At 46.2% G+C, this 15,707-nt stretch overlaps 1 protein-coding gene and 1 non-coding gene across 6 annotated transcripts in view; both read right to left on the reverse strand.

The window, feature by feature from the left end:
* Window positions 1-15,707, reverse strand: part of RNF41 (ring finger protein 41) — a 32,520-nt gene that overhangs the window by 12,883 nt on the left and 3,930 nt on the right. For 3 of the 5 annotated variants that reach the window (NM_001194648.2, XM_015151956.3, XM_028828955.2), the window contains 1 exon segment: window positions 11,919-12,103. The gene's annotated coding sequence lies outside the window, so the exon portion shown is untranslated. 5 annotated transcript variants of the gene reach the window in all.
* On the reverse strand, window positions 755-858 carry LOC114671119 (U6 spliceosomal RNA). The gene has a single exon (XR_003721015.1). It is a non-coding gene; the product is annotated as a U6 spliceosomal RNA (small nuclear RNA).

The raw sequence follows: 15,707 nt of genomic DNA on the forward strand, positions 1-15,707 counted from the left end.
CAGCAGCGATAGTGCCATGCTCCTTCTTTGGGTTCCCAAAGGTCAAACCCAAAGAAGAGGTAACTAAACAACTGGCCGGGCGCAGTGGCTCATGCCTGTAATCCCAGCACTTTGGGAAGCCGAGGCAGGTAGAGCACGAGGTCAGGAGATAGAGACCATCCTGGCTAACATGGTGAAACCGGTCTCTACTAAAAATACAAAAAATTAGCCGGGCGTGGTGGCAGGTGCTTACAGTCCCAGCTGCTTGGGAGGCTGCGGCAGGAGAATGGCGGGAACCCAGGAGGCGGAGCTTGCAGTGAGTGGAGATGGTACCACTGCACTTCAGCCTGCGCGACAGAGTAAGACTCCGTCTCAAAAAAAAAAGTTGTCAAGGGGTTGGAGAACTTACAGGAGGGAAGACAACTGTCGAAAGTTACAAACAGACAAATCAGATACAGAAAACAAAGAATTGCTGGGATGTGGGACGGTGGATACCACAGTAAAGCAGTTCCATGGAGCTGGGAGTTGTGGAGGGTAGTTTTAGTGTAGCACTGAAAGTGAAGCCAGACTTCAGTGACACAAAGTGAACAAGAGGTGAGTTGGAGAGACAGGGACCAAAGACACACTCTGTCAAAAGCTTGATTTTTTGGTGGGTGAGCATTCTCAAGGAGTTTATTTGGGCAGACTCAGGGTAAGGGTCCTGTACCTAGAAGAAGCTGCTGGCCCTCGTGGTGGTAAAGTGTTGGCTTGTGCTAGGACCTTGTGTGGCCGCAGGAAAAATATGGAACACTTCACAAATTTTCATGTCATCCTTGCACAGGGGCCCTACTAATCTCTTTATCATTCCAATTTTAGTATATGTGATGCTGAAGCCAGCACTCAAAAGCCTAATTTCAAAGGAAGGGAAATTGAACTAGCTAGAGGGGGAAAGGAAACTGAGGAAGTGGGTTGTGTGGGGGTGTTCTTCCTTATGGTGAGAAAGGCTTAAGTGTCTTTATGTACCGAGAGGAAAGTACAGGGGAAGAGGGAAAGATAAAGACAGGAGAGAATCTGGTCACTGAGGTAGCAGTAGGGAGATACGGAATTACCTTAAACAAAAACGACATAATTCTAAAGCAGGAAGGAAGGGAAAATGGTAAACAGAGGTCAGAGGTCCAGAGACAGGTTTTCAAAAAATCATACTGATAAACTTGTAAAAATCGGGCCGGGAGCGGTGGCTCATGCCTCTAATCCCAGCACTTTGAGAGGCTGAGGCTGGCGGGTCACCTGAGGTCAGGAGTTCAAGACCAGCCTGGCCAACATTGTGAAACCCTGTCTCTATTAAAAATACAAAAATTAGCCAGGAGTGGTGCCACGTGCCTGAAATCCCAGCTAGTTGGGAGGCTGAGACAGGAGAATCACTTGAACTCAGAAGGCGGAAGTTGCAGTGAGCCAAGATTGCACCACTGCATTCCAGCCTGGGAGACAGAGTGAGACTCTGACTCAAAAAACAGCTGGGTGCAGTGGCTCACGCCTATAATCCCAACACTTTGGGAGGCTGAGGTAGGCAGATTACCTGAGGTTGGGAGTTCAAAACCAGCCTGGCCAACATGGAGAAACCCTGCCTCTACTAAAATTACAAAATTAAGGCCGGGCGCGGTGGCTCAAGCCTGTAATCCCAGCACTTTGGGAGGCCGAGGCGGGTGGATCACGAGGTCAGGAGATCGAGACTATCCTGGCTAACATGGTGAAACCCCGTCTCTACTAAAAATACAAAAAACTAGCCGGGCGTGGTGGCGGGCGCCTGTAGTCTCAGCTACTTGGGAGGCTGAGGTGGGAGAATGGCGTGAACCCGGGAGGCGGAGCTTGCAGTGAGCCGAGATCACGCCACTGCACTCCAGCCTGGGAGACACAGCGAGACTCCGTCTCAAAAAAAAAAAAAAAAAAAAAAAATTACAAAATTAGCCAGGTGTGGTGGCACATGCCTATAATCCCAGCTATTCGGGAGGCTGAGACAGGAGAACTGATTGAACCCGGGAGGCGAAGGTTGCAGTGAGCCGAGATCATGCCATTGCACTCCAGCCTGGGCAACAAAAGTGAAATTCTGTCTCAAAAAAAAAAAAGGCCAGGCGCAGTGGTTCATGCCTGTACTCCCAGCACTTCGGGAGGCTGAGGCGGGCGGATTACCTCAGGTCAGGAGTTTGAGACCAGCCTGGCCAACATGATGAAATCCCATCTCTACTAAAAATACCAAAATTAGCCGGGCGTGGTGGCACATGCCTGTAATCCCAGCTACTCAGGAGATTGAGGCAGGAGAATTGCTTGAGCCTGGGAGGCGGAAGTTTCAGTGAGCTGAGATCCAGCCACTGCACTCCAGCCTGGCCAGATCTCAGTCTCGACAGAGCGAGACTCTGTTTCAAAAAAAAAAAAAAGATAAAACAGGGTGCCTACAGTTCTACATGTGGACTGATCAATATGGACACAACTTTTCTTTGCTACTTAAATTAATGCAACCTCAGACTGCTTAGCGCTATTGTAGATGACAGCTACTGCTACTTTCATAGTCCAAACAAATGCAAAGGGCTGGGAAGAAGGGAAAGGGGCAAGATAAAAGGTCAAGAGGAGGAGTTGGCTGAGATAGCTACTACCTGAGAGCAAAAATATCCCCAAATATCCACAATTTATCCATTAAACTGCTGACTTTATAATATTTACCTCAATGAAATAAATTGCAATTTATCTATAATAACTATAAAATTAATCAGAGAAAAAAAATCCTTGCTGCCCTTAAAATGCACCAGGTATGGAAAAATTCCAAGATATACTGTTAAGAGAAAAAAGCTAAGATACAGAATAGTATATGTAAAGTACACTACCACAAATACGAAAAACGACATGTAGGTGTGTATGCTTACATGTGCATGGAACTCTCCAGAAGGATAAACAGAAAACTGCCAACAGTGTTTGCTGCTAAAGAGGAGGTACAAAGAAACAAGGATGGGAGGTACAAAGAAACAAGGATAGGAGGGAATTTTTAATTTCTCTAATTATCCCTTTATACCTTTGAAAAAGGTTTTCTCTGTGTGTGTGTGTGTGTATTCACTATTCAAATTAGTAAATAAATCTATAATTACACTAAACTGTGAAAGACAGACTTAAGGTTAAAACAAAAAATAAGAATATCCACTCAGGCCAGGTGTGGTAGCTCACGCCTGTAATCCCAGCACTTTGGGAGGCCAAGGCAGGTGGATCACCTGAGGTCAGGAGTTCAAGACCAGTCTGACCAAGATGGTGAAACCCCATCTGTACTAAAAATACAAAAATTAGCTGGGCATGGTGGTGGGCACCTGTAATCCCAGCTACTCGAGAGGCTGAGGCAGGAGAATTGCTTGAACCCAAAAGGCAGAGGTTGCAGTGAGCCAAGATCGTGTCATTGCACTCCAGCCTGGGTGACAGAGCGAGACTTCGTCTCCAAAAAAAAAAAAAAAAAAAAGAATATCTACTTTATGTTTTATACACTATACATGTCATATGTCATATAACATACAAATATAACATGTCATGTACTGACACACATATAACATGTCTGGGAAAAAAATGTACTCTTGCCAGAAAATGTTGATCAAATTAACTCATAACAAAAACCACAAACTGTCCTCAAAAAGCATATACCTTTCTACCTAGCAATCTTACTTCCAGGAACTTATCCTAAGGAAATAAACGAGGGTGCGGGCCAGGAGTGGTGGCTTACGCCTGTAATTCCAGCACTTTGGGAGGCTGAGGGGGGTGGATCATGAAGTCAGGAGATCAAGACCATCCTGGCTAACACAGTGAAACCCTGTCTCTACTAAAACTACAAAAAATTAGCTGGGCATAGTGGCGGGCGCCTATAGTCCCAGCTACTCGGGAGGCTGAGGCAGGAGAATGGTGTGAATGCGGGAGGCAGAGCTTGTAGCGAGCAGAGATCACGCCACTGCACTCCAGCCTGGGCGACAGAGGGAGACTCCCTCTCAAAAAAAAAAAAAAAAAAAAGCCGGGCGCGGTGGCTCACGCCTGTAATCCCAGCACTTTGGGAGGCCAAGGCGGGCGGATCATGAGGTCAGGAGATCGAGACCATCCTGGCAAACACAGTGAAACCCCGTCTCTATTAAAAAAATACAAAAAATTAGCCGGGAGTGGTGGCGGGCGCCTATAGTCCCAGCTACTCGGGAGGCTGAGGCAAGAGAATGGCGTGAACCCGGGAGGCGGAGCTTGCAGTGAGCCGAGATCAGGCCACTGCACTCCAGCCCGGGCGACAGAGTGAGACTCCGTCTCAAAAATAAATAAATAAATAAATAAATAAAATAAACAAGGGTGCAAAAAGAATTGTAATAAACTGCTTAAGCATTGTCATAGCAAAAAATCTATCCAGTAGAATTCCTTACATCCATAAAATGCAACATCATGTCAAATTAACATGACCTAGATATATTTATTTCATATTATTTATTTAAACTATTTGTGCTGGGTACAGTGGCTCACACCTATAATCCCAGCACTTTGGGGGGCCAAGGTAGGAAGATCACTTGAGAACAGAAGCTTGAGGCTACAGTGAGCCGACTGCACCACTCTACTCCAGCCTGGGTGACAAAGTGAGATCCTGTCTCTAAATAAATTGTTTTAATATATTTATTACATAGAAATAAAAATAATTTATTTATATTTATAGATATCATCTATGCTATCATGCTATTTTTTTTTAAGAGACAGGGTCTTATTCTGTTGCCCAGGCTGGAGTACAATGATACAATCACAGCTCACTGTAGCCTTGATTCTACATATATAATTAAATAATAATGAAGCCAGCATTTATTGAGCATTACTATACGGCAGACAGTATTTTAAACATATTTTGCCAATTAACTCATCTAATCCTTACAACAGCTCTAGAAGGTTGGGACTATAATTATTCACATTTTACAGATGAGTAACAGAGGTGCAAAGGTTAAAAAGCTTTTCCAGAATCATACAGCTAATAAGTGGTAGAGCCAGATTCAAACCCAGACAGACTGGCTGCAAAGCCGAAGCTTTTAACCACTTGGCTAAATTGCCTCTCAAACTGAAATACACAAGTGGCAGAAAGAGTATGTATAGTATAGACCCATTTTAATAAAAATAACTTGGCTGGGCGCAGGGACTCAAGCTTGTAATACCAGCATTTTGGGAGGCTGAGGCAGGTGGATCACCTGAGGTCAGGAGTTCGAGATCAGCCTGGCCAACATGGTGAAACACCATCTGTACTAAAAATACAAAAAAATTAGCTGGGTGTGGTGGCATGCACCTGCAATCCCAGCTACTTGGGAGGCTGAGGCAGGAGAATCACTTGCACTTAGGAGGCAGAGGTTGCAGTGAGCCACGATCATGCCACTGCACTCTAGCCTGGGTAACAGAGGGAGACTCTGTCTCAAAAATAAACAAAACAAAAACAAAACAAACAAACAAAAAACTTAACCAAAGAAAATAAATGTAGCGTACACATTTTAAAAATCTAGGGCCGGGGCTGGGTGTGGTGGCTTACACCTATAATCCCAGCACATTGGGAGGCCAAGGCGGGCGGGTCACCTGAAGTCAGGAGTCCAAGACCAGCCTGGCCAACACAGTGAAACCCCATCTCTACTAAAAATACAAAAATTACCCGGGCGTGGTGGCAGGCACTTGTAATCCCAGCTACTCGGGAGGCTGAGGCAGGAGAATTGCTTGAACCAGGGAGGCGGGGGTTGCAGTGAGCTGAGATCCTGCCATTGTATTCCAACCTATGGGGGACAAGACTGAGACTTCGTCTCAAAAAAAACAAAAAAAACAAAAAAAGCCCTTAGGGCCTGCTGTGGTGGCTCACGCCTGTAATACTAGCACTTTGAGAGGCTGAGGCGGGCGGATCACAAAGTCAAGAGTTCGAGACCAGCCTGGCCAACATCGTGAAACCCCATCTCTACTAAAAAAAAAAAAAAAAATTAGCTGGGCATGGTGGCACGCACCTGTAGTCCCAGCTACTTAGGAGGCTGAGGCAGGAGAACTGCTTGAACTCGGGGGGTGGAGGTTGCAGTGAGCCGAGATTGCACCACTGCACTCCAGCCTGGGCAACAGAGCGAGACTCCATCTCAAAAAAGAAAAAAAAAGAGAAAAATATATAGGACCAGACGCGGTGGCTCATGCCTGTAATCCCAGCACTTTGGGAGGCCAAAGGGGACAGATCACCTGAGGTTGGGCGTTCAAGGCCAGCCTGACCAACATGATGAAATCCCATCTCTACTAAAAATACTAAAATTAGCCTGGCGTGGTGGCACATGCCTGTAATCTCAGCTACTCGGGAGGCTGAGGCAGGAGAATTGCTTGAACCCGGGAGGCAGAGGTTGTGGTAAGCAGAGATCGTGCCACTGCACTCCAGCCTGGTCCACAAGAATGAAACTCCGTCTCAAGAAAAAAAAAAAAAAAAAAAAAGGGCCAGGCACGGTGTCTCACATCTGTAATCCCAGCACTCTGGGAGGCTGAGGTGGGCGGATCACGAGGTCAGGAGATCAAGACCACAATGGCTAACACAGTGAAACCCCGTCTCTACTAAAAAAGATACAAAAAATTAGCCAGGCGTAGTGGCGGGTGCCTGTAGTCCCAGCTACTCAAGAGGCTGAGGTAGAAGAATGGCGTGAACCTGGGAGGCGGGGCTTGCAGTGAGCTGAGATTGTGCCACTGCACTCCAGCCTGGGCAACAGAGCAAGACTCCACTTCAAAAAAAAAAATCCAGATGTAGGCTGGATGAGGTGGTGCATGCCTGTAATCCTAGCACTTTGGGAGGCCAAGGTGGGTGGATCACCTGAGGTCAGGAGTTCGAGACTGGTCTGACCAACATGGTGAAACCCCATCTCTACTAAATATAAAAAGTTAGCTGGGCGTGGTGGTGCATGTCTGTAATCTCAACTACTTGGGAGGCTAAGGCAGGAGAATCGCTTGAACCTGGGAGGTGGAGGTTGCAGTGAGCCGAGATAGCACCACTGCACTCCAGTCTGGGCAACAAGAGCAAAATTCCATCTCAAAAAAAAAAAAAAAAAGAAAAGAAAAAAAAAAATCTAGATGCGGAGATTACACTTTCAATCTAGGTCACATATTTCCACAAGATTTAATTTTTTTTTTTTTGAGACAGGATCTCGCTCTATCACCCAGGCTGGAATGCAGTGGTACCATCACAGCTCACTGTAGTCTTGACCTTGGAGGCTCAAGCAATTCTCCTGACTCAGTCTCCTGAGTCGCTAGGACCACAGGTGCTGCCAACCACACCCAGCTAATTTATTATATTTAGTAGAGACAAGGTTTCACTGTGTTGCACAGGCTAGTCTGGAACTCCTGGGTGGGAGGATTGCTTGAACGCAGGAGGTTGAGGCATCAGTGAGCCATGCTGGTGCTGGCTGGGTGACAGAGTGAGACCCTGTCTCTGGAAATAAAACAGTTATCCTTGGTGTAAGGAGCAACAATTAAAATAACATTAATCTAGGCCAGGCCCGGTGGTTCATGCCTGTAATCCTAGCACTTTGGGAGGCCGAGGCGGGCAGATCATTTGAGGTCAGGCGTTCAAGACCAGCCTGGCCAACATGGTGAAACCCCATCTCTACTAAAAACACAAAAATTAGCCAGGCATAGTGGTGGGCACCTGTAATCCCCGCTACTCAGGGGGCTAAGGCAGGAGAACTGCTTGAACCCAGGAGGCGGAGGATGCAGTGAGTCGAGATCGGGCCATTACACTCCAGCCTGGGTGACAGAGTGAGACTCTGTCTCAAAAACAAAACAAAAAAATTAAACTCTTCTCCTTGTTGCTATGAGGTAATGTAGAAAATAGGCCTAGAGGCCGCGCACGGTGGCTCACGCCTGTAATCCCAGCACTTTGGGAGGCCGAGGCGGGTGGATCACGAGGTCAAGAGATCAAGACCATCCTGGTTAACACGGTGAAACCCCGTCTCTACTAAAAATACAAAAAATTAGCCGGGCGTGGTGGCGGGTGCCTGTAGTCCCAGCTACTTGGGAGGCTGAGGCAGGAGAATGGCGGGAACCTGGGAGGTAGAGGCTGCAGTGAGCCAAGATCAAGCCACTGTACTCCAGACTGGATGACAGAGAGAGACTGTCTCCAGAAAAAAAAAAGAAAGAAAGAAAGAAAGAAAGAAAATAGGCCTAGAGCTTGTACTATGTTTCATTGAATATTTTTTCTTTTCTTTTTTTTTTTTTAAAAGACAGGATCTCATTCTGTCATCCAGGCTGGAGTGCAGTGCCACAATCGTGGCTCACTGCCACCTCAATCTCCCAGGCTCAAACGACCCTCCCAACTCAGCCTCTTGAGTAGCAGGGACTACAGGTGTGTGCCACCATACCAGCTGGTGTATATATATATATTTTTAATAGAGATGGGTCTCACCAAGTTGCCCAGGCTGGTCTTGAATTACTGGGCTCAAGCGATCCTCCCACCTCAGCCTCCCAAAAGTACTGGGATTATAGACGTGAGCTACTGTGTCCAGCCGTCTTTTCATTTTAAAGCAATGCTAATAATATTGTCTTGAGGAGGAACACAAATTCTGAAAATTTTTCTTAATGGGATTTCAGGAGATCCCATGTCCCCCAAAATAAACAGAAAAGAACTTGCCTGAGTTGGTGCAGAGATGGCCACAGAGTATGGGAACCCACCAGCCAAATTAGGAGCTGTAAGGTTCCCATCATAAAGTCAGTATTTTCAAACCTGCAGAGATGCTAAACAATGTTATTCCTAAATCTAAACCCCTCTTTGTCTTTCTGGAGGTTCTGCTTTATTCACCTTTTTATAACTGTACCCTTTCAGGGATGTGGCCTTAAGAATTAAGGGGAAATTTAGATTTCTAATCTGGTTAGGGTATTTCCTATTTGTCATCTATGGGAAACCAATGTTGACATGGTTATACGCAACCTTGGAAGTCAGCTCTAGACTAGGCTGCCTTGCACTGTCCCCAGGCAGACAATCTCAATCTATCAGGTTAGGTTTACTTGACTATTCCTTCTAATCTCTGGGATTCTTGACACTGCAGTGGGTTGTCATAAGGAAAGGTTATCATTCCAGGGGGGATGCCTCAAAATAATTCAGCTGCTCACTGCCCTGGGGCAGTAGCCCTTAGTAAATCTGAAATCACAGGGACCTCAAGAGTCATAGCCAGTGACCACAGCCACTGGAAGCGGTTTCCTGGATATTGTCCTTGGGTGTAGGATAGGAAAAGGCCTTAGGAGGTTTTACTCAAACCTGGGGAGCTGAATTGAAGTACCACTGAAGTGTCCCTTGAGGCCTTACAAGAGTTCTGCCAACCTCCCTTATCTGACCATACTAAACCCAAAATGAAAACTGCACTTCCAGTCTCCTATTCCATAGGCCAAATCCAAAACAGGTAACTATGCTACTTTACCTCCTCAGTGTTATACTGAGATATCTCTTTATTCCCGGTCAGCATTATAATAGAATAATTTTTATGAAGGAATGCAAGAGCCTTATCAGACCCCTTTCTATGCCCTTTTAACTTACTGCTGTGGTTGTTTTCTCTGGTCTCCCACTAGAGAAAGCTAGGAATTCACATTTTTCCTAAAGGACATTTATCCACACTTATTCAGGATTTCTTGAACCCATAAGCATAGATGAAACCATGCACATTCACCCATGCACACATGCTTAGAGAACCATTAGAGAAGTCACTCTAACCCATGATTTACATTTTGGGTAGCTGGGCATGCTGCCATCAATTTTGTGGCAAAAACATAAGGGCAAAAGTCAGGTATAAGTATGCAGTCTCCCATCTACCATTCTCTCTCCTCTATGCCCTGAATACAACAAAGGTGCAGAGGTCTGAGGATTCTCCAGCTCTGATCACTACAATTAAACACATAGAGAAAGGGCCCCAGAACCTGCCCTGATCTAAGGAAACAGATGACTCCTAGAAACTTCAATGTGGTCAAAAAATTAGCTGGCAAAGGATCTCACAGGTGTCTCTAAAACATTTCATCATATCTCCCTGTGTCCCAGTGAATAGTTCTGGAAAAAAAAAAAAAAACTGTGTTAGGAATCCAGAAACCCGAGTCCTAGTTCTAGCTTTATCACTAACCAAATGTATGACCTTGGACAACTTATTTGGCCTCTCTGGGCCTCAGTTCCCTACATGAAATGAAGCATCCTGGGCTACATAAGTTCTAAGGTGCTCTATAAGTTCTATGATTCTAAGATTCTAAGATTGAGCATATAAAACAAAAATAGGCCGGACTGGTGGCTCACGCCTGTAATCCTAGCACTTTGGGAGGCCGAGGCAGGTGGATCATGAGATCAAGAGATTGAGACCATCCTGGCCAACATGGTGAAACCCTGTCTCTAATAAAAACACAAGAAATTAGCTGGGTGTGATGGCACGTGCCTGTAGTCCCAGCTACTTGGGAGGCTGAGGCAGGAGAATCACTTGAACCCAGGAGGTAGAAACTGCAGTGAGCTGAGATTGCACTACTGCACTCCAGCCTGGCGACAGAGCAAGACTCCATCTCAAAAAAAAAAAAGAAAAAAAAGATAAATTAATGGGGCCGGGCACGGTGGCTCACGCCTGTAATCCCCATACTTTGGGAGGCCGAGGCGGGTGGATCATGAGGTCAGGAGATCAAGACCATCCTGGCTAACATGGTGAAACCCTGTCTCTACTTAAAAAAAAAAACAAAAAATTAGCTGGGCGTGGTGGCGGGCGCCTGTAGTCCCAGCTACTTGGGAGGCTGAGGCAGGAGAATGATGTGAACCCAGGAGGCGGAGCTTGCAGTGAGCAGAGACCATGCGCCACTGCACTCCAGCCAGGGCGGCAGAGCGAGACTCTGTCTCAAAAAAAAAAAAAAAAAGATAAATTAATGGGTAATTATGTTATAAAAGGTATCCTGGCTCTAACACTAACTGACCTTGCTCTCTCCAAGCAGCTCTTGACTTTTTATGTGAACGGAAGAGATCTTTTTCACTTAAGCAACAGAACCCTTAGACTGAAATCACTTCCCCTCTTCGGAACTCAGTTTCCTTACTTGTGAGATGAGTGGTTCTAAGGTTCTGTCTAATTCCAGAATGCCGTGGATCATATTGAATTAACCACATGGGGATTTTAAAATTAGGTCTCTTTAGTTTTAATTTATTCAATTTACAAAATAATCCAGAAGGCATATAATTCTTCAAGAACTCATCTAATGTCTAAAAAGAGGCCTGCCAGGCATTAAAGGCCAGCAATGACCTCCCAGTTGGTCAGCAGCTCCAAGCACTATTTGTGTGGTTACCCCAAATTTCATCATCCTAAATACATAATCTCCTTATCAATAGAGACATAAAGAAGAAATACGTGGCCGGGCGCAGTGGCTTATACCTATAATCTCAGCACTTTGGGAGGCCAAGGTAGTCGGATCACCTGAAGTCAGGAGTTCGAGACCAGCCTGACCAACGTGGTGAAACCCCATCTCTACTAAAAACACAAAAATTAGCCATAATCCCAGCTATTTGGGAGGGTGAGGCAGGAGAACTGCTTGAACCCAGGAGGTGAAGGTTGCAGTGAGCTGAGATTGTGCCACTGCACTCCAGCCTAGGTGACAGAGCAAGACTCTGTCTCAAAAAAAAAAAAAAAAAAAAAAAAGAAGAAGAAGAAACACATAATCCTTGTCCTCAAACTAAGGTATAGGCTTGAGCCCAATGAGTACATAGGAAAAAAACACATAAACGTATTAAGCAAATACTTAACAAGTAAAAGTTAATAATTAATGTAAGTTGTAAAATATACAGAAAAGAACAAATGGTACAGATTAATCACAGAAAGCTTTCTGCAGAAAGAAGTTTTAAGAACTGGGCTTTCAAGGGCAGAAGGAATCCCAAGTGACAGAGAAGAGGGTTAAGGCCTGGAATGGGATTCTGAATCAAAGCTCTTTACCTTTCAAGTGTTGGGGGGCAGGTTCCCTGTTCACAAGGCTCCAACCCCCTGATGCCTCCACTCAGTGCCACTGAAGAGATTCTCCCAGTAACCCATCTTGTTGGCTATTCTCCGACTGAGTCTTCCTTCCCAGTGACAAGCTCCATCACCCAGGGGATGAATGTGATGTCACAATCAGGAGTACTCTAGTAATAGAAACAAGGAAGAGAAAGGAGAGTCAGGAGAACTACCTCCACTTGGCAAGGAGACTGGACAGATGGATCTGGCAGTTGGTTGGAGAGGATGAGACAACTCCATTAAACACTAAGTTTTCAGTGCTAGGCAAGTAAGACTACCTTCTAAGGAGGGAGCTCACCAGCTAAGGAAGCACACACACAGGGTCCAGTAGATTGGAACATAGTTGGGAGGACGAAAGAAAAGGACAAGAGGAAAAGCAGAGAAGAGGAGTTGTTGGAGATTTACGATTCTTTTATTCAGTGCACATAACTACCAGTAATAACGATTCCAAATCTGTGACTACAAAACGCACAGGTCCGGCTGGGTGCGATGGCTCACGCCTGGAATCCCAGCATTTTGGGAGGCCGAGGAGGGTGGATCACCTGAGGTCAGGAGTTCGAGATGAGCCTGGCCAACACAGCAAAACCCCATCTCTACTAAAAATATAAAAATTAGCCAGGCGTGGTGGTGGGTGCCTGTAATCCCAGCTACTCAGAAAGCTGAGGCAGGGAGAACTGCTTGAACTCGGGAGGCGAAGGTTGCAGTGAGCTGAGATCGTGCCATTGCACTCCAGCCTAGGCGACACAGCAAGACTCCAACTCAAAACACACACACACACACACACACAAATGCATAGATCCATAATACATTACGTGTACAGGATGATGCTTTAATGCAGAGGTCCCCAAATCCCCAGATGGACCAGTACCAGACTGTGGCCTATTAGGAACCGGGTTGTACAAAAGGAGGTGAGCAGGAAACAAGCAAGCACTGAGGCCTGAGCTCCATCTCCTGTCAGATCATCAGCAGCATTTGATTCTCATAGAAGCACGAACCCTATTGTGAACTGCACATGCGAAGGATCTAGGTTGCCCACTCCCTATGAGAATCTAATGCCTGATGATCTGAGGTGGAAGAGTTTCATCCCAAAACCATCCCCTCGCCCACCATCTGTAGAAAACCTGTCTTTCACAAAAAGGCTGGGGACTGCTGCTTTTATGTTTCCGAAGTGCATTCACATACATTATTATTATTATTTTGAGACAGAGTCTCACTCTGTCACCTAGGCTGGAGTGCAATGGTGTGATCTTGGCTCACTGCAGCCGCTTCCCGAGCCCAAGTGATTCTCCTACCTCGGCCTCCAGAGTAGCTGGCATTACAGGCGCCCACCACCATGCCCGGCTAATTTTTGTATTTTTAGTAGAGATGGGGTTTCACCATGTTGGCCAGGCTGGTCTCAAACTCCTGACCTCAGGTGATACACCTGCCTCAGCCTCCCAAAATGCTGGGATTACAGGTGTGAGCCACTGCACCCAGCCCACATTATTATTTTTATTATTATTTTTTGAGACAGGGTCTTGCTCTATTGCCCAGGCTGGAGTACAGTGGCATGATCATAGCTCACTACAGCCTTGCCTTCCCAGGCTCCAGCAATCCTCCCACCTCAGTCTCCCAAATAGTTGGGACCACAGGCACACACTAGCACGCCTGACTAATTTTTGTATTTTTGGTAGACACGGGGTTTGGACACGTTGCCCAGGCTGGTCTTTAACTCCTGGGCAGGCACCAGCAATCCTCCAACCTCAGCCTCCCAAAGTGCTGGGATTACAGGCACCAGCCACTGCGCCCACCCATAAATGTACACATTTAAACAAGTCAAGTAACCCTGCTGTAGTTTTTCTGTTTCTTTAACTGTCAAGTAGAGAAAAATGAGACCTGCCTCATATATTAATATAACGTATATATAATATATAGAAGTATTATATATATTTTATATATACATATATTTTTTTTGAGACAGAGTGTTGCTCTGTCGCTAGGCTGGAGTACAGTGGCATGATCTCAGCTTACTGCAACCTCTGCCTCCCGGGTTCAAGCGATTCTCCTGCCTCAGCCTCCCAAGTAGCTGGGACTACAGGTGTGCGCCATCATGCCAAGCTAGTTTTTGTATTTTTAGTAGAGACGGGGTTACACCATGTTGGCCAGGATGGTCTCGATCTCCTGACCTTGTGATCCGCCCACCTGGGCCTCCCAAAGTGCTGGGATTACAGGCGTGAGCCACCATGCCTGGCCTATTTTTTCTTTTTTTTTTTTTTTTTTTGAGATGGAGTCTTGCTCTGTCGCCCAGGATAGAGTGCAGTGACACGATCTCCTCAGCTCATGCCAACCTCCACCTCCCAGGTTCAAACAATTCTCCTGCCTCAGCCTCCTGAGTAGCTGGGATCACAGACACGTGTCACTATGCCAGGCTAAGTTTTATACTTTAGTAGAGGCGGGGTTTCAACATGTTGGTCAGGCTGGTCTCAGATTGGCCTCATGTGATCCGTCACGTTTGGCCTCCCAAAGTGCTGGGGTTACAGGCGTAAGCCACTGTGCCCGGCCTAATATAAGGTGTCTATATGTGTGTATGTGTATACACGTATAAACACATGCACACCTCTTATACATACTGTCCTGCAAATCAAATGAAATAAATATGAAAGGAGGCTGGACGCAGTGGCTCACATCCGTAATCCCAGCGCTTTGGGAGGCCGAGGTGGGTGGATCACTTGAGTCCAAGAGTTTGAGACCAGCCTGGGCAACATAGTGAAACCTTGTCTCTACAAAAAAAACAAAAATTAGCCAGGCATGGTGGCATGAGTGCCTGTAGTCCCGGCTTCTGAGGAGGCTGAAGCAGGAAGATCAACTGAGCCCAGGAAGCAGAGACTGCAGTGAGCAGAGATTGCAGCACTGTACATTAGCCTGGGTGACAGAGTGAGACCCGGTCTCAAAAATAAATAAATAAATAAATGAATATGAAAGGATACTAAATACTGTTATCCTAAAGTAAGATTATTTGTAGCAACAGAATACAAAATAAGGCCAGGTGCAGTGGCTCATGACTGTAATCCTAGCACTTTGGGAGGCCGAGGTGGACCGATCACCTGAGGTCAGGGTTTTTTTTTTGGGGCGGAGGGAACCGTGTGGAGACAGAGTCTCGCTCTGTTGCCGAGGCTGGAGTGCAACAGCGCAATCTCAGCTCACTGCAACCTCTGCCTCCCGGGTTCAAGCAATTCTCCTGCCTCAGCTTCCCAAGTAGCTGGGACTACAGGCGCACACAGCCATGCCCAGCTAATTTTTTATATTTTTAGTAGAGACGGGGTTTCACTGTGTTGCCCAGGCTGGTCTCGAACTCTTGAGCTCAGGCAATCTGCCCGCCTCGGCCTCCCAAAGTACTAGGATTACAGGTGTGTGCCACCGTGCCAGGCTGAGGTCAGGGGTTTGAGACCAGCCTGGCAACATGGTGAAACCCCATCTCTACTAAAAATACAAAAAATTAGCCAGGCATGGTGGCAGGTCCCTGTAATCCCAGCTATTCAGGAGGCTGAGGCAGGAGAATTGCTTGAATCCAGAAGGAGGTTGCAGCGAGCCGAGATTGTGCCACTGCACTCCAGCCTGGGTGATAAGAGTGAGACTCCGTCTTAAAAATATATATATAACGCAAAATAAATTTAGAGTACTGAGAGTCGGAGAGGAAATGCTTGAAAGAAGCTTGTTCCTTCTTTTTACTAGAAGGTAGGCCTAGCCACAGGT

This window comes from Macaca mulatta, chromosome 11, assembly GCF_049350105.2.
Source record: "Macaca mulatta isolate MMU2019108-1 chromosome 11, T2T-MMU8v2.0, whole genome shotgun sequence".
NCBI classification, from domain to species: Eukaryota; Metazoa; Chordata; class Mammalia; order Primates; family Cercopithecidae; genus Macaca; species Macaca mulatta.